Source organism: Moschus berezovskii, chromosome 16 (assembly GCF_049115385.1).
Source record: "Moschus berezovskii isolate FMDL1 chromosome 16, NW_MosBer_1.0, whole genome shotgun sequence".
Taxonomy (NCBI): domain Eukaryota; kingdom Metazoa; phylum Chordata; class Mammalia; order Artiodactyla; family Moschidae; genus Moschus; species Moschus berezovskii.
Window position 1 is genome coordinate 23,283,785 of NC_142475.1, and position 25,998 is coordinate 23,309,782.

The window sequence follows — 25,998 nt, forward strand, 5'->3', positions numbered from 1 at the left end:
ACGCGCGCGCTCAGGTCCCCAGTTCCCGGTTGCGAGCGCCAAGGCGGCCGTCGGGGGTGGGGGTGTTTTAAAGCCGAGCGGCGGCTTCCGCACGACCTATTTTTAGCGGCGCGGCGCCCCCCTTTCCCTCGGCCTCCGGCGTGGTAGCCTCCGGCGGGCGGCCGCCTCCTTTCTGTCTCCCCCGCCGCCGCTCGCTCATGGTAGCGTCCACGCGGGCAGGTCTGAAAACTGAGCATGTCTGGAAGCGCTCGGCGGCCTCGGCGGCGGCGGGGGCAGAACGGGGCTGCGTCAGGCTGAGCCCGTCCAGCGCGCGGCCGCAGGAGCGCAGCGCCGGCGCCGCGCAGCCCAGCCCCGCCGAGAGGGGCGCACTCGCCGCCGCCGCCGCCGCCGGGCCCGCCGCCGCTCACCGCAGCCCCCTCCCGGCGACCTGCAAGTAAGTTTGTGAGGTGGCTGGGCGGTGGGGCGAGGGACCGGCGCCCCCGGGGAAGCCCTGGCGGGAGGCGCGGCTGGTGCTCCGGAGAGCCGGCTGGCCCCGCTGCCCCAGGTGCCCGGCGCCTCGGCCAGCCTTTTGGCCAGTTTGAAAGTGATGACCCCTGGGATGTTGGAGCAGGGGGATCGGCAAAGCAGGAGGGCCAGACTGACTCCGGTGGAGGCTAAGGGGGCCAACTTGGGGAGAGGGGAGGACCGCACTGCCAGGAAGCGGGCTGGTGCCGTCTGGGGAGGCTGGGTTTGGGATGCGGGCTCCTGGCTGAGAACAGCCGCAGAAGGAAAGAGGGGTGTCCCCGGGGGATCAGGTGGGAGCGACGTGAGAACTCAGTGTGGAAGGCGTAGGAGAGGGTGAGCGCGTCCTGGCTGGAGCGGCGGGAGGGAAGGTGGACGGAAAGTGGGGCGCGTGGAAAGCGGATTTGAACCAGAGCAAAGGACGTCGGTGGAAGAGGCCGTCTGCTTCGGGAAGCGAGTGGACTCGAATAATTTGGGGAATCTGTACCAGATCAGGGCGGTATAATGATGGAGAGTGGTAGCCTTGGCTCAAGGTCTTTGCAGCGAATATGCAGGGCCAAATATTGGGAACTGGCTGGGCAGAGAGGATGGATGCAGAAAGTGGCCCGGAAGGGCCAGCTGGAAAATCGCTGGGGGATTTGAGTGAAAGGGAGGAGGGGAACAGTGCAGCGATCGAGCTGAGGGATGGGGCCAGGGTTGGGGCCAAAAGGCTCAGGAGAGGTTTGGAGGCTGCTACGTGTGGTCCTCTGAATAGTGACTTAGTAGCGTTTCTCTGAGGTTCACTTGCAAGCCAGCTCCTCCTTCATCTCCTACCTGGCCTGGTTACCGGGCGGCTTGCTTAAGGCGAGTTTCTAGATTTGGACAGATCAGGCAACCGGGAAGGTAGTCGTTTGCAGGGGAGCTGTCCGTGCTTCCCTTAAGTGGTTCCCAGCACCCTTGGGGTACAAAGCAGGATCTGAATGAGTATGTTTCGGGGGATGTGTGTGTGGAAGTGGGGGGGTTCTCCTCTAGGCCACAGGAGCCCGCGGTCTCGCCCCGAAGGTGCGGTGTTCGGGGACGGGAAGTCAGGCAGAAGTCTGCAGTGTGCAAGTCGCGGCGGGGCGTGTGAGTATTCGTGTGCGCGCGCGCCAGTGTGCGTGCTGCCCGCCCGGGGTCGCCTGTGTTGCTGCAGTCCGTCTCCATGACGAGGAGATCCAGGGCTCCACGGGCGGCACGGGGAGGGGATTAAAGGAAACGTGCTTTCCTGCGTCTCTTCTGCCTCCTTTCCCTAGGGTCACATTCTTGGCTCATCCAGTGATGCTCTTCTCTAACCTCTTCCCGGCTCCTGCACACCCCCACACCTGATGCCGGTCTTGTCTTCCGATTCGGTACCCGCAGGACGAGGCTGTCCCTCTTCTGCCAGAGGGAATCCCAGGAATCCCAGTGGTTGGAGGGGCTCCCGAATCCCGCCCCCCCACCCCGGCTCTTTCCCTGGGGCGTCACTCACGGGGCCGGGGGCGGGGGGTTCCGCAGTTCGCTCTGCTGCCCCTGCAGGTGACTCGGTGATGTTGCCCCGCGGACCCCAAGTGATGGCTCCAAATAGCTAGAGTCCAGAAAACTGGACAGAGTGGCACTTACTGGTTCTCCGGACGTGGGACTCCCCTGAGTTCCCCACAGGTAGTTAAATTGTAACTTAAAAAGGAAAATGACTAGATTCGTAGACTAAACCAACTCTGAGGGCAAAAAAGCTGTATGTAAAAGCGCCTCTTTGACGAGCAGATATTTTACCCACCTCAAGAAAGGAAGAAGCTTCTGCAATGAGATCTGAAATTAGAGGGGAAGAGGGCGGCAGAGCGGGAGTGGGCACCATGTCCACTGCTTTTCAGATTCCATCCAACTTGCTGTATTCTGTCATTAGGGCCATATTTTAAGCAAAGCTTCAACAAATATGAAAAATGAGGATGAAGTCAACTCTGGAAACTGGTGCCATCTGTGGAGGGACTCAAAGAAGGGGGAGCGAGAGCTGTACCTACTGTCTGCCAGTGTCTTTGGGGACTGGGCTCTAAGATGGTGTGTGCAGTCATCAGAAATAATTCCGAACATCCAGATTGCAGGGGGGGAAACTCAGAGGAAGGGACGTAAGGAACTCTAAAAAGCGATGAGGACCATGGGAAGGGTGGTCTTGCAGGGTGATCACTGACCCTTGGAGGGACACAGAAGAAAGAGCAACAAGCTTCTAATGGCAGGGGTGTGTCATCGTATTCCATGTGACAGTGGCTAGCCCAGTTTCTAGTAACTACTGGAATATACCTTTTGAAATATGACCATTATTCTGGATATCTATAAGGTGAAAAGTTTGAATAAAAAGACATGTACTATCATTTTCTGCTTCTACCACTGTCTTTTTCTTCATTGATTATTGTTAATACATGTGGTGAAGGTAAAATAAACTATTATTTTGCTGTTCAAGTAGATGTAACCAAATATGTTTGTCTGTTTTTTTGCTGGAGAGTCATGGAGGAAGGAGAGTTAGGCAAATTGATTAGGATATCAAGTAAAGTTAGAGTTTTGGCACCTGAAGATATTACATGAGTGTGGAGGTAAAACTTCATTTATATAATGCTAAATTCAGTATGAAATGAGAAAACCATTCTCTCCTTAACTCCAAACTTCTTGCATTTGAAATACAAAGGGTTGTATTGGACTGATTCCTAGTCTTTAGAAGTCTAACTTGACAATAATTTTCCTGGAGAACTGTTCCCTAAATTCAGGTTTGCTTTAGGAAATAATCAATAATAAACAGATGCTTTGCAGCCCTAAGGTAAAGACATTCCAAAAAAAAAAAAAAAAAGTGGTGAAATGGCTTGATGAAGCAGAATAATGAGTGAGAGAAATATTAACCAAAGCGGGAAAAGAGAAATCACTTTCTCTTACTCCAGGGAATAGATATTTTTGGTAGGTTTAGAACTTTGGTTCTCAACAGGGGCAGTTTTGCCCCCCAGAGAACACTGGTGGTACCTGGAGATGTTTTGATTGTCACACTTTGGTGGGAAGGGGTGCTACTGGCGTCGTTTGTGCAGAGGTCTGGGAAGTTTGTGCAGAGGCCTGGGAAGTTGCTACAATATACTGAGTTGCCCCCGCAATAAAGAATTATCCAACTGGGGCTTCCCAGGTGGTATGGTGGTAAAAAATTTGCCTGCCAATGCAGGAGATGCTGGTTCAATTCTTGGGTCAGAAAAATCCGCTAGAGAAGGAGATGGCAACCCACTCCAGTATTCTTGCCTGGGAAATTCCATAGACAGGAGCCTGGTGAGCAACCCACTCCAGTATTCCTGTTTGGGAAATTCTGTGGACACAGGACCCTGGCGGGCTTCAGTCCATGTGGTCTCAAAAGTCAGACTGAGCACACACGGACACACACAAATGTCAGTAGTACTGAAGATGAGGAACCCTGGCTTAGAACAGGTGTGATTAGAATGAAAAGCTACTCCTGTCAGGATGCCTTCACATATTTTCATTGGAAGTCTCCCTTGAAAAATCAAGAATAGTTAATATTAAGAGACTGTCTTTGCAAACTGCTCCCCATTTATAAAAACACTTGCTTTAATAAAGTAAATTAAAGAGATTTCCTTTTAGCAGAACTTCTTTTCAGCCTTCAAAACAGAGGTCCTAAAATAGGTTGGGAATGTCTCAAAAAACTACATATAGTATGCATAGGAGCTGACTAAGCTTTTTTTTTTTTATGATAACAAGTTAAAACTGTTCTACTGCAATGTTTTTCACTGAACTTGTTTGGTAATTGCTTTTAAAAATGCATAGCTTTTATTTTTAATTAATATTAATTTATTTTAAATTTAATAATTTCTTCATGTAGTGAGGAATTGAACTGAATCAGAGGAAAATGTTAGCTGAACATTTATTAGAAGCCTCATGAAATGTTCCCAGATGAAAACTTAGTGTTTGTAGGTGTCCACACAGAAAGGTAAGAATCCTGTATAATTTTCATGGATTTAATTTCAGTTTTAAATCAGGCAAGGCATGTATTGAGAAGCAAACCTTTCTGGCCTGTAGCACAATACACTGCCTGGAGAGGAGGAACAATAGCTTACACTCATAGATGTAATAAGATCAGGGCACTGTTGTAAGATGGCCCACGTGCAGGAACTCAGAACATCAGAACACCTGTTAGGTAAAACCTTGGTCATGATGATACTGAAGAGATTTGGTCAGCATTTCCACCCTCTCCCCTCTGTCTACTTCTACCTGCACAGTGATTCTGTTGGTTGGCTGATTGGTTTCAGAATTCATTCTAAATGGGTTCTCATTAGGGCTGCTTACTTCCTTTCTTGTTATAATAACCAGTTCCTCCATCGTTGGCCGTCACCAGCCCTCAGTCCCTCAGGAATTCACACAGCGGAAGAGCCTCCTGCTTAGTCTCTGGGGCAGTCAGTATCCCCTCCTTCACTCCTTTGTGTACAAACAACTGTTTCCTGCTTCTAAGAGGAACAGAGCTTTGTCTCTTGGAAAAATATTGGGGCGGGGAGAGCCCTTGTTTTCCACAAAGGCAACCTCAGTTTCTCTGCTTGCAGCCCTGAATTGCCTTATTCAGTTGTTTGTCTAGTTGCGTTAGGAAGGCTTCCTCTTCCCAAAGACAAGAGGGAAAGGACTGAGAAAAACAGAACTTCACTGTGGGCCACACTGGTGTTGATCAAGGGTACTTCTCATGGGCTGTGTGAAGCCTCAAGAAGATAGTCTGAACCAATGATAATACTCTGTAAATTCAGCTAGCCTGTGTAATTTCAACACTAGCAGGTTCTCTCCTGGGCACTTGAACTCAATGCTGAGCTGCACTGTGTGTTGCAATTGGTTTGCAAAACCACGTTTATTTAGAGTAAGATACATGTATTTCATGTATGTCTCTAAAAGTCTGTCTCTACAAAGAAACACAAGATGGGTATTCATTTTCATTAAATTTGAAGAGGCTCTGGAGATATATATAGCCTTTTCTTGAAAATATTGATACTTCAGGCCACCTTGGTGAAATGCAGAAGGAGAAAAAAAAATAGGAGGGAAACAGTTACATGGGTTTCTCTATAGATCAGACAAGGAGGGAGTGAGCAATTTGAGGTGAAAGGGGTCAGTTCTTGTCTACCTCTTCCTTTCTTTTGGAAATAGTTATTGATTTTGTTTGACATCTGAGCAAGGACAGATGGTTTCTTTTCCCGCAGACACTTGTTGAGCTGATGTGTGCCCTTTTATACATTTAATAGCCATAGTAGGAGGCAGTGGGCTGGCTGGTCCAGATGGTTAGAGTGAAGCAGAATTTCAAATCATTTCATCAATAAAACTGCAACAAAGGCTCACTTTCAAAAACTGAGTGTATCCTGTCACTATTTTGATGAAACTAATAGATTACAGAGCTGAGCATCTCTGCTGTACTAGGTACTACCTATGCTTTAAACTCTCAGAGTAGAAGTATTGGGAATGGGGAACGGACTAATATGGCAGCTTCTCTTACCTGTAAACAAACTTGGTGGTCACTGCGGCAGGTCAGTTACTGTCCAGTTAGAAGAAAGGCAGTGTAAAGACTGGAAATTTTATTGAACAGTGTATGTTGCCCTTGCTGAATTCAAGAGTGAGAACAACAACAAAAGCAAGAATTTGAATTTGCTATAGCAAAGGCAAAGAGAGTTTCTGTTTTTAATTTCATTTTACCTTATTAGCAAGGTAACCTTGCCTGTGGAAGGTTTTACTTTCGTTCATAAATGCTTATTCATCTGAAGAGGCAAATAGCCTGGAAGATTTCCCATTATAAAGAGTGTGTCTCTTCTATCTCTGGAATATTCATTATGTGATATCATTTGGAATCTGAATACTGGGCTAAGTTGGTTGATACAGTCCCTTCTAATTTCATGGTTTAGAGCTGTCGCTGTCCTTTTAAAGAGGTGAAAGAGATATATTGTTTGTCATTGGGAGCACAGTTACAGGTGCTGGAAGCAGCTTCTTTTACATACAAACATGCCTGGTACTTGACATTGGTCTGGGACTCCACTGAGCAAACATAGATCTTAGTCCTCTGGATTATGAAACATGATTTTAGCATTTGAACTAGCGTTGCACCCTGGCTTGTGAAACTGTTTGATGTATTTGGAAAAGACCAACGGGTGAGCCAGAACCCTTGCTACCCGTTAGCAGAAAACAGGTATTGCAGTGCAGGGAGTTGATCTGGCACTCTTCCTTAGTAGTTTTGTGACTTTAGATGAGGGTTGTTTTTTTTATTTTTAATTACCTCATGGTGTTCCAATTTCCTCCTCTCTGAAACAGAATTTTTTTTTCTCATATAAAATTCACTGTAGGGTTAGAGGAAATATTTTCAAAGCAAAGTGCCTGTCCACAGTGATGGTGATGGTCTTCTGTGTCCTTCCAGTGCTGAAATTGAAATGGTTACTGCCCAGGATGGGGAAGCAGTGGGGCCACTGGTGAGCAAACTGAGGTGGGAAAGGACATGGGAGTGGATCAGAGTTAGGATGGGGTTTTGAAGGTGAAGTGATCTGTTGTCCTCTTTTGACTGATGGGGCCTTGGGCACTCAGGATTATGGTGTGATTTGTCCAAGGTTATGCTACATCATTTCAGTGGAGTCTATTTTCAGAGTCTCCATCCCAACATTCTCCACTTAAGAGCACACTTATTTTCTTGGTTAAAGCCATGTTTATTCTGTTTATTTAAAAATGGTTATTCAACTCAAGAACCTCTCTTTTTAGTTGTTATAAGGTCTTTTATAAACAAAAAAGGCATCAATGGCTCTCTAACTAAATGTGTACAAGAGCTCAACTCAACTTTTCACTTAAATGATCAAAATGATCAAGTATATCTTTATTTTTTTTCCTAATTGGAGTGAACAAAATTGAATATTGACTCTTGCTGATGGTTCTGTTGCTAAGCTAATAGTTTTGTTTTTGTCTTAAATCAGTGTTGTTGCCATTGTGGTTCCTTGAAGAGTTTCAGATTCAGTGAAAATGTAAAAATCTGCATGTGTTGGAAATACTTTGTGAGTTGTAAAGTATTTTATATATGTTATCTTATTTGTAACTTATGGTAAAGATATATTATCAGTTGCAATAATGAAAGACTTAAAATTGAAAGCCAGGACAAATGGCAGCTTTGAACAAACATCCCCTTTTGAATCATTCAAACTTGAATTCAAATCTCCATGTTTTAGTCACTAGCTGTGAAAACTTGGACAAATAACTTGACTTTTCAGCTTCTCCTATCTTTTGAAAATCACATTGACCTGATCATGGGTATGATTCTTGTGATGATTCAGTAAGATAAGCAAGTAAAGATCTTAGCATGATGCCCACACCCTTCTTTGTCCTTGTACGCTGCTAATTCACCATACTTCAGCTGTACCCTTGAAAGTAACTATTTAAAATTGAATTTGTTCATATATTTTCACCGTAAAGAATTAGAAAAGTTGATTTTAAGTGACTTGAGAGGGGAATAAAAAGAGAGGCTTCATGAATGTACAAGTGAGTAAAGCATGGGAGTATATGTACCTGGCTTTGGGTTGGACCTGATTTAGGGCTCAAACCATGAAAAGGTTGTTAGTAGTCCAGGTGGAAACTGTGAGTTCATTTCTTGTAAGTTTTCCATCAGCTTCCTCTTCTTGGGCAGAGGCGCAGAGGCTTGCAAAACACAGTAATCAATCCATTACAGACAATTATACATGGAAAAGTATTAAGCAAATTAGATTATTTTGTGGAAGGGAATGAAATGAAGCTGAAATTTCAATGGAACCTACTAGTAGTGGTAAGTCAAAATCAGATAAGCAATAAAACACAACAGAACAAAATTCAAAGCTTCAGTTTAGTAATTTGTCAGCATTCCTTAACTGAATTAAATAGAAACTGATTCTGGATTATTTAAACAGAAAGGGATTCAGTGTACGGTCCTGGGGGAGTTTATGGAATCAAGGAAATGATAAAGAACGAGACCTTGGAAATGATAACCTGGTGCTGGAATAAGTCAATTCTAGCTGTTTTCCATGATTGCATCTTTGTGCCCAAGACTCAGAATTCTGAGAGAGCCAGAGAGAAAGAGTCAGTTTGTAGCAGAGCATTGCCCTCCCTGTGCACCGTTACTTCTCACCCTATTACCTGGCAATGAGTCTTGCTCAGCCGTTGGTCAGCACCGAAGTGGGCCCTGCCCACATCAACCAGCTGTCACGGAGCAGCCTTTGGTGGGGGGGTTCAGTCAACTGTTGGTGGAGTGTTGATTGTGAGATAGAGAGTGAGAAAAGAGGTGGATTCCAGCCTCTCCTCAAGACCCTCCAGCTCACCATGCCTTGGGCCAGTGGGTGAGCTGGAGGGCCCAGGGAATAGGCTGAGGGCTGTGTCCTGTAGGGCTCCAGAGCCCTCACGAAGGCCGGCCAACTGGCCTTGGCTCAGGCCTTGATGGCAGCCATGAATGTCTCCCCATCCTCTCCTGTGTGACCTAATAGCAGCGAGTCTGCAGGGCACAACCTGTGCGACTTGCCCCCGCCCAGTTTGTGTGGCCTGAGGAGCCTGAGAGCCAGTTGGGTTGGGTACCTGGCTCCCTCAGTGATGACTGCTGGGTAGGGTCTGGGAACCTGGCCCTGAGGGTCCTCCTGCCAACTGAGATGTGTCTCCTCTTAGCCAGGACCCAGACCTTGGAGGGTGAAAGTTGTACCTTGGGATCCAGACCCTTCCTTATCAGAACAGAGAATAACATTCATTTGGTGGAGATTTACAGAAGCATCATTACCTGACCTCAAGAACAAAGGATGTGCACAAGATGTCTGCAGCAAGTAACCACACACCTCCCTCACCTTTCCTAGAAAAGGGCTTTGCAGAAAGCTTTTGGGGGAGTTCGGAGTTTTTAAAGCATGAGCCTCCCATCTCCTTGCAGGGCCCTGTAATAAATCTTTCTGTACTCCAAACTCTGATGTTTTGTGTTGTTTGGCCTCGCTGTGCATCCGGCACATGTACTTGCATTTTGGGAACAAGTTCAGAGGAATAACAGGGCATCATGACCGGCAGTCCACCACCCCTGTGCTTATGGACCCAAGGGGCTACCAGGGCATAATCTGTAATCCACCCCTACTGGAAAGAAGGGACTAGATAATCCTGGACAGGCATACTCATGTTCACTACATGGATTCCTGATGGAAAAACTTGCTTCAGTGATGATCAATTACTGGAAGGAAAACAAAACAAAAACAAAAAAGAAGTGTGTTATTTGTGTGAGAGACAGAACTACTGTGTCAGTTTTCCAAGACTGTTCTAACAAATTACCACCCACTGGGTGGCTTAAAACAACAGAAGTTTATTTTCTCCCAGTTCGATTACAGGCAGCACCAGGAGCTAAGGGAAAGACATGGAATAGATTGTCCCCCGAAAGGCTTTAAAGAGAGAATGGCCCTGCCAACACTTTGACTGCCTGTAATCGTTGGTGTTCCTCCATTTACAGAGGCATCTCCTTAATCTCTGCCCCCACTGTCACATGGCGTTCTTTCCCACTCCCTCCGCCATGTTGAATCTGTAATGACCCAATTTCAAATGAGGTCACATTCTGAGATTCCAGGAAGAACATGAGATTTGAGGGGATACTATCCAACTTAGTGCCAGTGTAATGTGGGTAGGATAAACAGCCATGCACACAGCAATGTCTAAATAGTGGGAAGGGATACTATCCTGTTATTCTCTGTTATAAACTCTGTCTGAAGTATCATGCCTGGTTTCAGGCACCCATTTTCAGATGATCCTGTGTCTACTGGAGAACTAATGGAAAAACAGTTTGCTTTGTAAGAGCAGTTTTTTGAATTACGGACCATAAACTTGGCAAAGAGGAGTCCAAGATAAATAAAATGATCTTCCAAATGTCAGAAGGAAGAAAGATTTCATCTTTATTGCTTGCTTGAGAACTAGGACCTATGGCTGGGAATTCCAGAGAAGCCGCTTTTCTCTACAAGAGAACAGTCTTGTGTGAGTGTGGTTCAGAGTCCCTGTCTCTGGAAACATTCAGCAGAAGCTCATCATATTTGTTACAGATGAGATAGAAGAGATTTCTGAGTATGCAGGAAGCTTAGATTGATAACTGTTCCCACATTTCATGTTTAAGATTGCCTTCTTCTAGGAGTATATAGGGCGTTCGTGATCCCCAAAGCATTATTATATGTTGTGGAAATAGAAGTGAACATGGCACAAATAGATTCTAGTTATTACATAAATAGATATTTCATTAATCTACTACGGTGGTGATAAAGAACAAACCAGGAACCTGTACAGTATCTGGCACAAAGCACAAGGTCAATAATCACTTGTTGAGTGAATTCGTTGTTTCATCAGAGTCTACTTTACAAATATATGTTCAAGTTGTTTACCTGGAGTACTTCCCTGATCATTATCAGCCCTGTGATATTCTGTCACCCACTCCAGTGTTCTTGCCTGGAGAATCCCAGGGACAGCGGAGCCTGGTGGGCTGCCGTCTATGGGGTGACACAGTCGGACACGACTGAAGCGACTTAGCAGCAGCAGCAGCATCTTCTGTCATACAATTTCTCTGCAGCCTTCTGACATCCAGGATTACCTACCTTGTTCACATGTGATTCCCCTCTTTGTTTCATTTTTACCATCTTAAAAATAGGGTTTGGAGGTGGGGAGTGATTTTTCTCCTTAATTTCTGTCCTCCTCTGGGCTGTCTTTGCCAACAGACGTAGCCCTGATCCTCTGAAATCCATATGTTACTGTGAAGCCTGGAGGGGACTTTGGCTAAAGAAGTGTATCTCAGAGTGTGGAACAGTGTGACTGATTCTATACGAGATGATTTTGGGAGGTGTATGGATATATATTGAACTGAATGAATGGAAAAGATTCTGAGTTTGTTGTCTTTCAGTGTTCCTTATTAAGGCAAGGAGGAAGTTTCAGTTCAGTGCCAGTGTTAAAACTAGTATCTCAAATACATGTTTATCTCCCTTTTTCAAAATAGTAGTTTTTCAAAGAGTAGGCTTCAGTTGCCAAGCTTTCAAAAGTTTGATAAAAGTATCTTGTTTTCATTGTTTTCAACTTTATCTTCTTTCATGTTAAGTGTTAGTTGCCATATAAAATAATGACACAAAGCTTCCTTAAAAAATTCATACCATGAAATCTCTAATGGTTTGATATTTTAAAAAAGCAAGAAGGTAATATAGATGGATGATTGAGACTTGGAGATTTCTGTGTCAAAGTTCTCCTGTGATTCAACTGTCTGGATTTTCTTCCTTGCTTTTCTGGCACTTTTTTGCACTCTGAACATCTGAGATGAGCTGTTCTGTGTAAGAGTCCTCCCTTCTTGTGTTGTTTCACACGATACCTGTTGGCTCAAAGAAAGGGGAAACTGTGCTTATAAACGTGGCTTTGCGTTGCTTGCGGTGCCTAGATACTGTGTATTCCTAAACGGTTTTTTAAAACAATTCAGGATGGGGGACACATGTACACCCATGGCTGATTCATGTCAATGTATGGCAAAAACCGCTACAATATTGTAAAGTCATTAACCTCCAATTAAAATAAATTAATTTTTTTAAAAAAGCAATTCAAAATTGCTTTTCTGGCTTTCAAGGTAGGTTCTTACATTGATAGAATGAATGTCATATTAATTTATATAATTATTTTTCCGTTGTTTCCTCCATGTCATGGGGCCCAGACTTCAAAAAGAAAAAGGAGATTTTTTTTTTTTTTCATTTTACCACCTCGGGGAATCAGTTATAATACTGAAAAAAATTTTAAGTTTTTCAATGAATTTTATACATGTGCATGTTTAGAAAGTCAAAATTTTCTACAAGGCATATGATGTAACTAACAGTTTCCTCCTCCAGTGCTCACCATCTTCAGTTCCTTTTCGTAGGAAACAACCAGTCTTTTCCCCCCAGTGTTTACTTCCATATTCCTAAATACATATGTAGAGTTCTAGGTCTTGGTATTTACCTTTGTCTGATGACTTCCTAACTTAGAAAATCTAGAAGATGCGCACTAATAACCCCTTTAGTAACGTCCCTCCATCTATCTTCCCACTGCTCCCAACACTATTTCATTGTTTTTTAAAATGAATACAGTTCAGAAGTTTCGTTTCCACCTAAGATGGAGAAAGCCCCAAGAAATCACTCCCACCATCACAATGAGAAAAAGCTGAATAATATACAAAATCTTAACTTGTCTGGGGCCCATCAAGAACTGAACTCACAAGATAAGCAAGTGAACTGAAATGAGAGAAGAACGAGTCCCTCTAAGGAGATATGGGACATGAACCCTTTCACCTGTGCCAGAACACGGGAAGAACAAATACAGAAAAGCAGATAAGAAGAGTACGCCTGTGTTCATAGCATTAGTCACGGTAGACATGGGGCAGAAGCAACTCAAGTGTCTACTGAAAGATGAATGAATAAACAAAATGTGGCATATATATTGTATCTATCTATCTATACACACACACACACACACAGACAATAGAATATTATTCGGCCTTAAAAAGGAAGGGGAATCTGATACATGCTGTAACATGGATGAACCTTGAAGACATTATGTAAGTGAAAGAAACCAGTCACAAAAAGACAAATTCTTATATGATTCCACTTTTCTTCCTTGACTGTTTAAGGTACCTCAAACAGTTTTCTTCCTTGACTGTTTAAGGTACTTCAGACAGTCATGAAGAGAAAAAGTAGAATGGTAATTGTCAGGGACTGGATGGAGGAGGAAATGGGAAGCTCTTGGTTAATGGATACAGAGTTTCAGCTTTGCAAGATGATGGAAAGCCTTCTGGAGATGGACAGCGGTGATGGTTGCTCAACATGGTGATTAGATTTAATGGCACTCAACTGTACACTTAAAATGGTGAAGATCATAAATTTTATGTGTGTTTTACTGCAACTAAAGATAATACTAAAAAATGATTTTAGAAAGCAAATAAGAAAGATGTAAAATATTTTGAAAAGTTTTTAAAGCTTAAGTGAGGGCTGACAAGAAAGCTGAGAATACACAAGAGCATAGATACAAGGGGAGTTTGCGCTCTCTCACAAGTTCTTTCTTTTTTTGTTGAAGTGTCTTTCCTTTACCATGGGTGTTAGTTTCTGGTGTACTAAATGATCCAGCAAGATGATCCAGTTATATATACGTATATTCTTTGTCATTATGCATACATATATTTCTTCTTTCACACATGTACATGTATTTCTTTCTATTATGATATTTTTACAGGAAGATTGAATATAGTTCTGTGTGCTATATGGTAATACCTTGTTTGTCTATTTTATTCATAGTAGTTTATATCTGTTAATCCCAAACTCCTAATATATCCCTCCTTCGCTTTCCCCTGTGGTAATCATACATTTGTTTTCCATGTTTGTGAGTCTGTTTTGTTTTGTAAATAAGTTCACTTGTATCATTTTATTTTTTAATTAAAAAAAAAAACAACAACTGGGAGGCTCTCCTGCTTGGCATGTGGGATCCTAGTTCCCTGACCAGGAGTCGAACCCTGCCTTGGAAGCATGAAGTCTTAACCACTGGACCCAGGGAAGTCTCATTTGTATCATGCTCTAGGTTCCACATATAAGTGTATGAGTTCTTTCCCATGGGCTTCTGCTCAGTGCTTTCCAAAGAGTTTGAGGTCAGGGAAGTTAACCAGAGACAGACCATGTTGGTCTCACAGGTGTGTGCATAGTGTGAGGCTGCCCCTGGAAACATGTGGAATCCCACCTCCAGCTCCACATTCTTCTCTTACCAACAAAAACCTTACACTGCTGGGGAAGGAGCAGAAACCCCACTGAGCCCCGGACAGTGCGCTGGTACAAAGCCAAGATCTGCTCCAGATTCAGAGCTTAGTCTGGTTGCCGTGGGACAAGAGTGGGGCAGAAAGGGTGAGGAAACGCCAGCCCAAGCCCCAAGGTGTAAGGGTGAGGGTAGACCCAGAGAACTCAAATAGAGCAGCTGTTTTCATAATTGCTGAATATTGGTAGCTGTGCAGAGGTCCATCATTTGGAGGATGAGTAAACCAGCTGTGGTGGTATTCCATAGACTAGGATTCTACAGTGAAAAGGAACAGAGGGATGTGCTGACTTCATCGCCGTGCCAGTGTTCAGGGAAAATAACCGTCAGGGAGGGAGCCGTGAATATTTCATGGAAAACATGGCACTTTAGAAAATGCAGAGGCTCCAAAGTAGATCGAGACAGTTATGTAGAAAGCAGGATAATTAGAGGGGCTGATTGTAAGGCTAGGAGAGACTTAGAGGTCATAATTTGCTCAACAAGAAGACAGTCCTGTATATAATCTACAGTTTTTTCATTTTACCACGTAAAATACTATTGATGTATAAACTACTCTATTTTTGAAACTCAAAACCCTCTGTAAATGTATCTACAGTTTTTTTTTTTTTCACTACCCTAAACTTGTGTTAAGTTGGTCATAGACTCATCAAGGTTAAAGGATCTTTAGAATTCATCTAATAATCTTCTGAACTGGCAGCTCCTAAGCTGTAGTTCATAGGCATAGGTAGAATCCAGTTAGTGCACAAACTTGGGTGCAGAAAGTGACATCTTTATTGTTATTAATCTCTAACTGGAATTTAGCATTGTCCTTCATTAAGGGTGTAGGTCACAAACCACAGTAGCACGGCAGTACCTGTGGCCTTGTCAGCAAATAATCACAGATAATATCGTATTTCATTACAATTGTTGGTAAAGATACTTTAAAAAATCATCTGTGTTCATTCCTGCTTTGAAAGTATGCTTATTATTAGATCTGCTGTCGGATCTTTTTATTTAGAGTATTAGAAAAGGAAATATGTCACAAATTCATTCTTTTATAATTTGATAACTGTTTCATTCTATTTCATTTCCTTTGTAATTCTAAGTATCTCATTCTTTGAAGAGGTCATAGGCTCAGACAGACTCCTAAAGGGATTCGTAACATCACACAAGGACCTGGAACTTTTCTTGGACTTGCAGCAGATGGCTGGGACCAGGAAGCTGGAGCTGATGAGTATCTTCTTGCATCTGCACATGGGCTTGATCTACCAGATGCCAGCTGTGCATTTCATAGGAAGTAGTGGTTCTAGCAGGTTTCATGTTTGTTGGGGAGGGCAGTGGATGTGTTTTTCAGGATCTGTAAATCTACTGTGCCCTCTTTGAGAGGCACCTCCTAGAGTGGGGCTAGTGTAGCCTTAGAAGTAAGGAACTGGTGTGATGCATTTTGATCTGGCCTGTTAGAGGGCTTTGGTCTTAGAACTCCATCCCATGTTTGTGGCTCTGGGCCTCTGGAACCCTTGCTGTGGAGACCAGCAGCTGTAAAAGGGGTCAGCCTGGTGACTTCCACTCTCATGTTTGTGAATTCTAGGAGGACTGGTATCTAACTTCAGAGCTGTAGGTCAGAGCTCTTTTTCTACTTGTGATTCAGTTCCCTGGCAGGTCAGGTATGATTTTTGTGAACATGTCTCCCTTGCCAAGATTTTTATGTTTTTACTTTTATTATCTTTCAAACTTTCTTATAAATACTGTCACTCCAGAGAGAACCACTTGGGTGACTTAAATGTCAGCAGTGCTAGTGGGCAAATGGGGATTCCCTTAGAGCCCTGAGGGATGGGAGGATTGCTTCCCTGTGGGTTATAGTTTACATAAATACTTACATATCCATTATGAAAGTAGATTGTCTAAATTATCTCAGGATAGCTTATTTCATTTTTGACAACCCTGACAGGAGGTTTTGCATCTTTTGGAATAAAATCTGCCTTCGTTTAACTTCTTTCACTGATCCAGGTCTGGTCTACAAAACCTCACAGTTATCTGGGAATTTTTCCTGAAGTTACTATAGTGTTCTTACTATGACCTTCCTGACGTATGGAAAGACTGCAGATCACTGTGAAATCTGCCCAAAGTATGTTTTGACTGAAATATACTTTCTGGGAGACATTATCGTAGGCTGCGATGGAACATTTTTCTGACAAATGTTTGGGATCTGAATCTGTGCTAGGCACTGAGCTGAATACTGACCATATACGTAAAATGAGGGGCAGAGCTGACTTGTCCCTGCCCCTGTGGGTGCTGGGGGGAGGTTGCTAGCTGTAGTGTAGGAAGGAGCTTGAAACAACAATTAGGTGGGGTAGGGGGCTGTCCAGAAGTGGGATCTGACCTGGAGGAAAGAGGAGCTCTCTAACTGAAGGCTGGAGGGCTGGAGCTGGGGGCAGGAATAGAGAGGTGTCCCAAGCAGAAGAAACAGCTTGGCACTTATGAGGAAGTGAAAGATGATCAGTGTGGCTGCGTCAAGGGTCAGGGTGGTACCAAATGGAGGTGGAAACAGAAGCCAGCAACAGACAATACTGGATTTTCTTGGCCAGGCTGAGGATTTTGATCTTTGAAGCAGAGATTGACATAATCAACTATTCCTTATTGACACAGATGTAACACTATTTCTTTTCCAAGAGAACAGATGACATTAAGCAAAAGTAGAATGCCTTTCACCTTAAAAAGAAAAGTTTGCTGTTTAAATACAGGGAACATGACACGTATACCATAATACATATACATTATTACATATATTCCTTCACTTCTGGGTAGCAGGCTTTTGGTCCCAGTGCCAAGATTAAATTACTTGTTTCTTTGAGACTCTGAACTGAGGGAATTCTAAACCACTTGCCTTTGTCATTTGCCTTTGAAGACTTCTTCGTAAATTTTCCATTATAAAAGCTCTTATAACATCTTCAGTCTTTGAAAGAAAGGGTTATTAAAATCACTCAAGAATCTGCCTGTTATTTTATCTGCCATTGTTTACCTGTTTATTCAAACCTCATTATAAAAGACTGACTGGAGGTATCAATGCCATAATTGAATGGAACTGACTTGTAATTTTGAACACCGTTGTCTCTGTGGCCTTCTTAACCACTACTCTGAATTAAAAATTCTTGCAATATTTTGATCATATGAGTAAGAATGTAAAATACAGTTTTGATTTCATGTAAACACTTTTTGAAATGACAGCATTTTGTCCAGAGGTTAATTGGAGCAGCTCTTGCCTCATTTTAATATTAGCTACCAGTGGGGATGAGTCAATTACCAGATGATTGCATTATTCTCATGGAGGCATTGGACGTGAACAGCAAGAACATTCTTCCCTCTCAAGCTGCCAGACCAGGATCTGTGTGTCCCCTTCTGTGCAATTTCTGCAAGGTTTCCCATGAAGCTGAGGCAGCCTGTGCTGAAATGGCCAGCATCCACCTGTACTTAAGTGGCTCATTATTAATGCCCCAGTTCTTTTTACCTAGTACACAGAAGATCTAGAAGGATTCTTAAGGATTCTACATGTGATGGAGGACTTTGAAAGGACCTGGAGACAAGGATATTCAGAAGAGGTGACTAAAGCAGTTACAGAGAATCATTTTTCTCTGTGTTTGGCGTCTTTATGCATGATGACAACAAGAGCCTCAGCCTAACCATAACATCAGAGGGCTTTGTTCTCTATTTTAGGTCCTTTATTTGAGAATGTACTCCCATGAAAAGGTCCTTTTTTTTGTTTTGGTCTGTGCAGAATTCCTTTGTGGACTGCCCCACCCCTTAGAATCAACCTTTCAGTCCTGCAGTTGATGTGGAGTGAGCCTGCCTCCTTTGCTCCTGTTCCCCCAGGGTGAACGTGTGACCCAGCCAGCCACAGGCCCCCACCTGCAGCGACCATGGTTTGTTCATGGTTTGTTTGGGTGTGTGATCCCAGCTGGCAGGATGATGAGAGCACTCCCTTGGATTTTGACAGAGTACAGAAACAATGTTGTCTTTCTCGTGGGGGAACAGAGTTGTTAGGATCATATCTAGAGCTGCTGGTGGCCATCTTTGTTATTGAATGGAGAAAGCCTGTCTAAAAATGAAGCTTATCCAGAGGAAATAAAAATGAGATGAAAAATCACATGTCAGGCTATTGATCTGACCACACCTGAAGTCAGTAAGACTCCTGAATATTTCAGTGTCACAAGCCCATTTTCTCACTTCTATTTAAGCTAATGGAAGCTAGGTTTTGTTACTCTTATTTATTTTTAAAATATTTATCATTTGGGTGTGCTGGGTCTAAGTTGTGGCATGCTGTATCTTTAGTTGTGGCATGTGGGATCTAGTTCCCTGACCAAGGATCAAACCCAGGTCTCCTGTGTTGAGAGCACAGAGTCTTATCCACTGGACCACCAGAAAAGTCCCCATGAGTTTTAAATAAAATGATTAAAGCAAAAATGCTGCTCATAAACTCTCCTTATACTAAAATGGCAGCAGGAAGGGAGAGGTCTGAGTATGTCATTCAGTGTAGAGTGAGGGCTTTGAAAATTTCTATTGCCTGAGCCACAAAGTTTATAAGGGAGACCAAAGGATGTGCTAACCTTTCCTCCTGTTGTCATTTCCTTTAAATAGCCTTGGCTCTTTGAAACCAGGTTCTGAGATAGTAGCATCCTAGTCTTTCCCATATACATAAATGGGAAACAGTGCTGCTCTGTATTAAGAATCACCCCCTAAATGGTACCTGGCTGGTTCCTAGTCACAGCCTTGCCATCTGAAATCCATGGGTACATTTATCTGTGATGCATTTGCTTTTACCATGAGGCATTCTAAGTTTCATTGTTCAACAAATAAGATATTACAGCCCCATTAATGGTCTCTAACATGAATAACAAGATTAGAGGGACAAGCAGTAACAATAATAAAAGACAAATTATCCTCTATTTCTAGTAACTCAGCAATGAAAGACATTTAATTTCTCATTTGGATGTTAAATAGCTAGAAAATATGAGTCAGTCATTCTGGATACACAATTCTGCAACAGCTTCATTCCATTTGGTATCCTAGGTATCGGTTTCTTACAGGCATTTCCTTTTAAAGACAGGAAGAGCAAATGTGGTTATGAAAAAGAGCACTTCAAGTGTCCTGAGAACCCGAAGTGGAAAGCAGAGGGTCTATAATAACATTTAGACACAAGTTTCTGCTAGTGGCTTATTTTTTTTTTATGGTTTCTTTCTGAAAAGATTCATGAAACATCTATAAATTAGGATTGTTCATGACTTAAAGGAGGCTAGGGGAATCAGAGACATTATTAAGGCTCGTTACATTGATGCTTGTCTCATGGATAATAATTTCTGCTAAGAAGGGTTAGAAGATAAGCCCTTTAGCTAATAATAGAACCTGGTTCCTAAGCTGGAAGGAGAGGTACTCTGTAAATCATTATTCAGTGACCAGAATCTAAAGTGGAAATTTTCTTCCAGGATATGGCCAGAATGGTCTCCAAATATGTAAAGAAACATCTTGGTTAGCTTACTGTCTTCCATTTAGAAGAGAAAATACAACAAACACCAGTTTTCTATTAGATATCATAGAAAGTGCAGAGGTTTTTATTATCCCTTATGCTCCTGTAATAGAAAAAAATAGATTTCTCCTTCCCAGGTAATTTAATGGGGAAAAACATCACATTTTCAAAAGAAAAATCCTGCACAAAAGAAAGTAGCATGAAGGTAATGAAACTCTGTTTTGCTGTGTTTAGTGAACCAATGGCTTAATAATCTATTGCCTTGGTGACACAAAAAAATAAATAAGAACCAAAACAGTTCTCACCTTTGTATCCAGAGGAAACTGATTAATAAACAGATAAATTAGCAGATAAATCTAAATTTGGGGTTTGCCTCCAAGTATTTGTTTTTTTTTTTCAGTTATCATTTCTGTAAGAAAACAGAGCTGAGGGAACAGAGCCCCCTGGGGGTGGTTGCAGCTTGTCTTACGCTGGGAAGTGACTGGAAGGCACACTTCAGTGCAGGGAGTTTCCTGTGCATTTGCATCTCAGTCTGCAGGTTCTTCTCCCGAAAGGAGCGAGGTACAGAGCACAGCCTGTTGCTGTGACTGTGCCCGTGTTGGCTGCAGAGGTTGCTGGCCGGGGCCTAAGGCTGCAGCCCAGCGACAGGTGGGCCATGCAGACCCACGGTTCCTGACCAGTGAGGACTCATTTGTGGAAGGAATAGTCTATTGCAAGACAAGGAGCCTCCTTCGGTTTTATGAAATTAAGAGGAGAAAGAACTAGGTCTGCAGAAGTTCAAGTGGCGACTCTGAATGTATGAACCTTGTACTTGGTACAATTGCTGACAGCAAACCTGAGGGTTCTCTGCTGTTTGCAGTACAGACGCTGACCCAGGGAAGGGATTGCTCCAGTATAGAAAACCATAAGTCATGGAGGAGCCACGTCTGGGGGACGAAAGTCCAGGGAAAGTTCAGATGTTCCCTACAGCCTGACATGAATGAGTATCTGATGGGAGTTGGTATATAGGAACCCCCTCTCTAGAAATACATATTTTTTGTGTAATGCACTTCTGATAACTGTATGATAATCTGATTGTAGTTTGTATTTCACATTAATTTTGAGGATTCTCAACTCATTTATTCATTCTTTCATTTAGTATGTAAATTGATTGCTTACTGTTTGCCAAACATAGAAAAAAAAATGTGGTGAATAAATCCAGAGAAATCTCTGCTTTCGCAGACATCACATTCTAGTTTGTGGAAACAATCAGCCATTAAGCACATAAAGAGGTAAAGTCTTTGAAGAAAAGATATTCCAATAAAATGTGGGTAATATGAAAGCATAAAAAGCCTGTAGGTTGAGGAACAACAATAGTACAGAGATTAAAAAGAGGAGGAATCTGAGGACTGCTCAGAGTAGAGGAACGTTTAGAGAATGGAAAGCAAAGGAGGAAAAAGCACGGCACCCAAGGAGCAGCAGTCAGTGGGGCAGCAGGAGAACCAGGAAAGCGGTCCTTAGAGCGTGTTAACGTCTTTTGTGAAGCCCAAGAGTGATTTGACCCAACTGAAGATTTTGGAAGTTCCACCCTGGCTGCCGAGAAGGCAGGATAATCACAGCACAGAGACAGAAGTGGAACCATTTAGTGGGCTGTGGCTGTGATGGATGTGAGAAATAAGTCTTGTTTGGACTATGACTTTAGTGGCAGAAGTGGTCAGAGAAGCTGCACTGGGGATATGCACAAAACATGGTGCAAAGGGGAACTCGCTGAGGAATTCGGTATTGGTGTGAGGGAACAAGAACTGTCCTGTTTGGGTGGTTTTCATTTAGATCAGTGTCACTCAAAGTACTGGGGTGCAGGCTTTGTTGTCAGTGGTCTGTGACAACACAAGAAGCTTGTGCCAAATGTAAATTAGCTGACTTTCTTTTGCATAGCGAGGTTTTCTCAAGGAAGGAAGCAGTGCCTTGATTCAAATTATAGCACAAACTCCTTCTTTTGCCATAGACCAGAGTTTCCAGACCAGACTCAGCTCTGGCCTTTACTGGAAACCAGTTAGACCAAGTTCTCAGAGTTATCCACATTCTTGAAGAATTGCTGATTTTTTAGTTTCATATGTGTGCTGTGGTTGCCAAAGTTAATAGGACTGCACACAAATAAGTAAATAAAGTACTTTATGGAGCAATACCTTCTTAAAGATATGATTTCTAGATTTCATTAGATTTTTGTTTTATTTTGTTTTTTTGGCTAGTAGGCAAGTGTAAGAGAATAGGCTTAGGAGAACCTTCTTCTTTTAAATGTTTTCTAAATATATTTTTTTAAATTTTTTAATTTATTTTGGCTTTGCCACAAGGCATGTGAGATCTTAGTTCCCCAACCAGGGATTAAACCCATACCCCCTGCATTGGAAGCACGAATCTTAACCACTGAACTGCCAGGAAAGTCCTGCATTCCTTTAAAGTAGCAAATTAACCCATGTTTATAAAGTAGGGTCATAGGGCACGTCAAACTATACCATACTTGTTCTTCAAAACTTAGCACCGTCTTTTAGGAAGCCTTCCAGGTTATCTAACCATTCTGATGGGTCTCATGTCTTTTCACAACACTGTGTGTGTTTTACCTTTTTCGTAGCATTATTATATATCAAGAATGGTTGACTGAAATTTCTTTGCCTCCCCCAAAACTATAAGCAAGTGGAAGGAAGACTGTATCTTATAATGCCAGTAGCAAGTAGAATGTTTGGGATGTTGTAGATACGCAATTGGAGAATCCCAGGGACGGGGGAGCCTGGTGGGCTGCCGTCTATGAGGTCGCACAGAATCGGACACGACTGAAGCGACTTAGCAGCAGCAGCAGATACGCAATTAAACTTTACACGCTGTGTCGCCGGTCCTGTTTGTGATGCCGGTTGTCTTGCTGTTCACACTGTTTGCTGAAACCAGGGTAGGCAAGGCGCAAGCGGGAAGCTGGGAGAAAACTCACGGAGCCGTAGGAACTGCAGACACATTTATTCTTTCTTGGCTGTTGCATCAGCTGTAACAGTAGACTCGCTATATTCTCTCCTCTCGTGGCTGACCCATCGGACATAGCCATGATGCAGTAGTAAATGCCACTGCTTCCTAGGTGGAGCTTATGCATACAGCACAAAGTAGCCTGTGACCAAGGGAGCACCTCCTGATGCACATGCGCAGTGCTACAAATGAGCTCGGCTGTTACATAGTCATTATTTATAAACTGTGGGGCGAGAGAGTCTGAACATGCCATCTTGGCCAATTCACTCTTTCTGCACACATGCTATGTAGCATGATCATTGTTTCAAAGAACCAAAGGATACTGTGTATGTTGCTGGGCATAATGTTTAGCATCCAAGTTTGGAGTAATCACGGAAGCAGTGACTTCTCTAGGCTAACTAAAATCTGAGATGTATGATGTATGAGATGAGATGTATGATACTATTTATAGCCTCAAATATATAAAAATGTTTTGATGAAAGTGAAAGAGGAGAGTGAAAAGGTTGGCTTGAAGCTCAACATTCAAAAACGAAGATCATGGCATCTGGTCCCATCACTTCATGGGAAATAGATGGAAAAACAGTGGAAACAGTGTCAGACTTTGTTTTTTTGGGCTCCAAAATCACTGCAGATGCTGATTGCAGCCATGAAATTAAAAGACGCTTGCTCCTTGGAAGGAAAGTTATGACCAACCTTGATAGTATTTTAAAAAGCAGAGACATTACTTTGCCGACCAAGGTCCGTCTAGTCAAGGCAATGGTTTTTCCCGTGGTCATGTATGGATGTGAGAGTTGGACTGTGAAGAAAGCTGATCGCCGAAGAATCGATGCTTTTGAACTGTGGTGTTGGAGAAGACTCTTGAGAGTCCCTTATACTGCAAGGAGATCCAACCAGTCCATTCTAAAGGAGATCAATCCTGGATGTTCATTGGAGGGACTGATGCTAAAGCTGAAGCTCCAATACTTTGGCCACCTCATGCGACGAGTTGACTCACTGGAAAAGACTCTGATGCTGGGAAAGGTTGGGGGCGGGAGGAGAAGGGGACGACGGAGAATGAGATGGCTGGATGGCATCACCGACTCTGTGGACATGAGTTTGGGTGTACTCCGGGAGTTGGTGATGGACAGGGAGGCCTGGCGTGCTGTGATTCATGGGGTCGCGGAGAGTCGGACACGACTGAGCGACTGAACTGAACTGAACTGAACTGAACTGTGTCAACCACGTCTATTAAAAGAGAGCGATTGGCCTGGGTGATATCATTTCAGATATAAAGGAGACTTCTGTACATATATATTATTATTATCTAATTGTACCACAGATGAGGGCTTCCCTCATAGCTCAGTGGGTAACGATTCTGCCTGCATTATGGGAGACCTGGGTTTGATTCCTGGGTCAGGAAGATCCCCTGGAGAAGGAAATGACAATCCACTCAGTATTCTTGCCTGGAAAATCCCATGGACAGAGGAGCCTGGGGGCTACAGTCCATTGGGTCGCAAGAGTTGGACACGACTTAGTGACAAAACCACCACCACCGCAAATGATGTCACAGTTAAATTTGAGCCCGTGGCATCTAGCAATTTCTCTTTCTTTCTTTGTTAGCAGGTACTGGAGTTCAGATATGATGTTTGGCAAAATTCCTTGAAAATCTTAAGGTGAACCAGTTAACATCTGGAGACTCTAGGTTTTATAACCAATCAGAAAACTTGGAGCTCAGGTTTTAATTTTTTTTTTTTCATTCAACAGATTTTTGGAGCATCATCTGTGTACAGAAAGTACCAGGTACCATTAAAATGCTGGGTGATGTGGGGAAATAGAAAGATGAATCAGACATGGATTTTGTCTTTAAGGAGGAGTAGAGTGGAATAGAGTCTGATGCTGGGAGGGATTGGGGGCAGGAGGAGAAGGGGACGACAGAGAATGAGATGGCTGGATGGCATCACCGACTCGATGGACATGAGTTTGAGTGAACTCCGGGAGTTGGTGATGGACAGGGAGGCCTGGCGTGCTGTGATTCATGGGATCGCAAAGAGTCAGACACGACTGAGCGACTGCACTGAACTGAACTGAACTGAAAGTGGAATATCATCAATCTTTTTGCTGCACATACTTCCAGGCGTTATAAAATAACACAGACTGAACCTCTATCCCTGGAGGGAGTGAGTCATGCTTCCTTGGTGGAGATCACAAAGCCTGACGGTCTTCTAACCTGACCCTGTCTGCTCTTCCCAGTGACTGCTCCCTGAGGCACTTCTTCCATTGGTTCTTGCAGTCATTGTTCCCTTGGGTGTACCACTCATCAGGAAGACCTCAGCCATGGCAGCAGTTTTCAAAGCCAGCTTTGTTCTCAGTCTCCTGCTGGTTGCTCCTGTCTGCAGTTCTTCTAGGGTCTGATGGGTTTAGCATCAATTTGCATTGTACCCCATCCCTTTCTTTCTTTTTCTTTTTGTAGCAAAGTCAAGGTTTATTGCAGGGCCAACCAAGGGACAGAGAGACAAGCCTCAGATCCACTCCAACTTGGTTTTTGAGTTAGGCTTTTAAAGAAGAACAAATAGATTGGAATTAATCATCATCTTGTGATGCTTCTTAACAGTAGTTTCAGGAGTCAGAGTGCCTATGGATTACAGGTCTCTGGTCTGCTGGTCCACATCCTAGGGAATCTGTTAGCTCATCTTCTTTGCCTGGGAGGAACAACCTGAGTCTGTCCTTTAAGGATGTTATGATGTTATCAGTAACAGCAATTTTAGTTATCTCACTTGCCACTTTTTTCTTTTCTTTGTTTTGCTTTGAGGCAGTCAAAGATTCTATCAACTCTCGCTTGGCTATGGGTGAACTTCTTAAGGGCATCCGTCCTATTGTTAGTCCTGAAAGCCCATATAAAAAGGACTTAGTCAATAATGATGATGTTGATGATGGTGATAGTAATAATGATATCACTAATATTTATTGAAGACTAAAATTGAGTAAGTCCCTAACTTGCTGCTAAGTCACTTCAGTCGTGTCCGACTCTGTGTGACCCCAGAGACGGCAGCCCACCAGGCTCCGCAGTCCCTGGGATTCTCCAAGCAAGAACACTGGAGTGGGTTGCCATTTCCTTCTGGTTTGCAAATATTTTCTACTGTTTTTTAAAATAAAAACTCTGGAAGGACAGTGTCATTATTACATCCTCTTTGCAGATGAATAACCAAGGCAAAGAGAAGTTAAGTAACTTGGCCATC

General features: G+C 43.2%; 1 protein-coding gene across 2 annotated transcripts in view; it reads left to right on the forward strand.

The window, feature by feature from the left end:
- The first annotated feature begins 360 nt into the window (after positions 1-360).
- The window catches only part of OXR1 (oxidation resistance 1), a 523,569-nt gene continuing 497,931 nt past the window's right edge, over positions 361-25,998 (forward strand). The window contains exon 1 of one of the 2 annotated variants that reach the window (XM_088844755.1): positions 361-433. The gene's annotated coding sequence lies outside the window, so the exon portion shown is untranslated. The remainder of the gene's footprint in view (positions 434-25,998) is intronic. The other variant, XM_088844753.1, reaches the window with a different exon arrangement.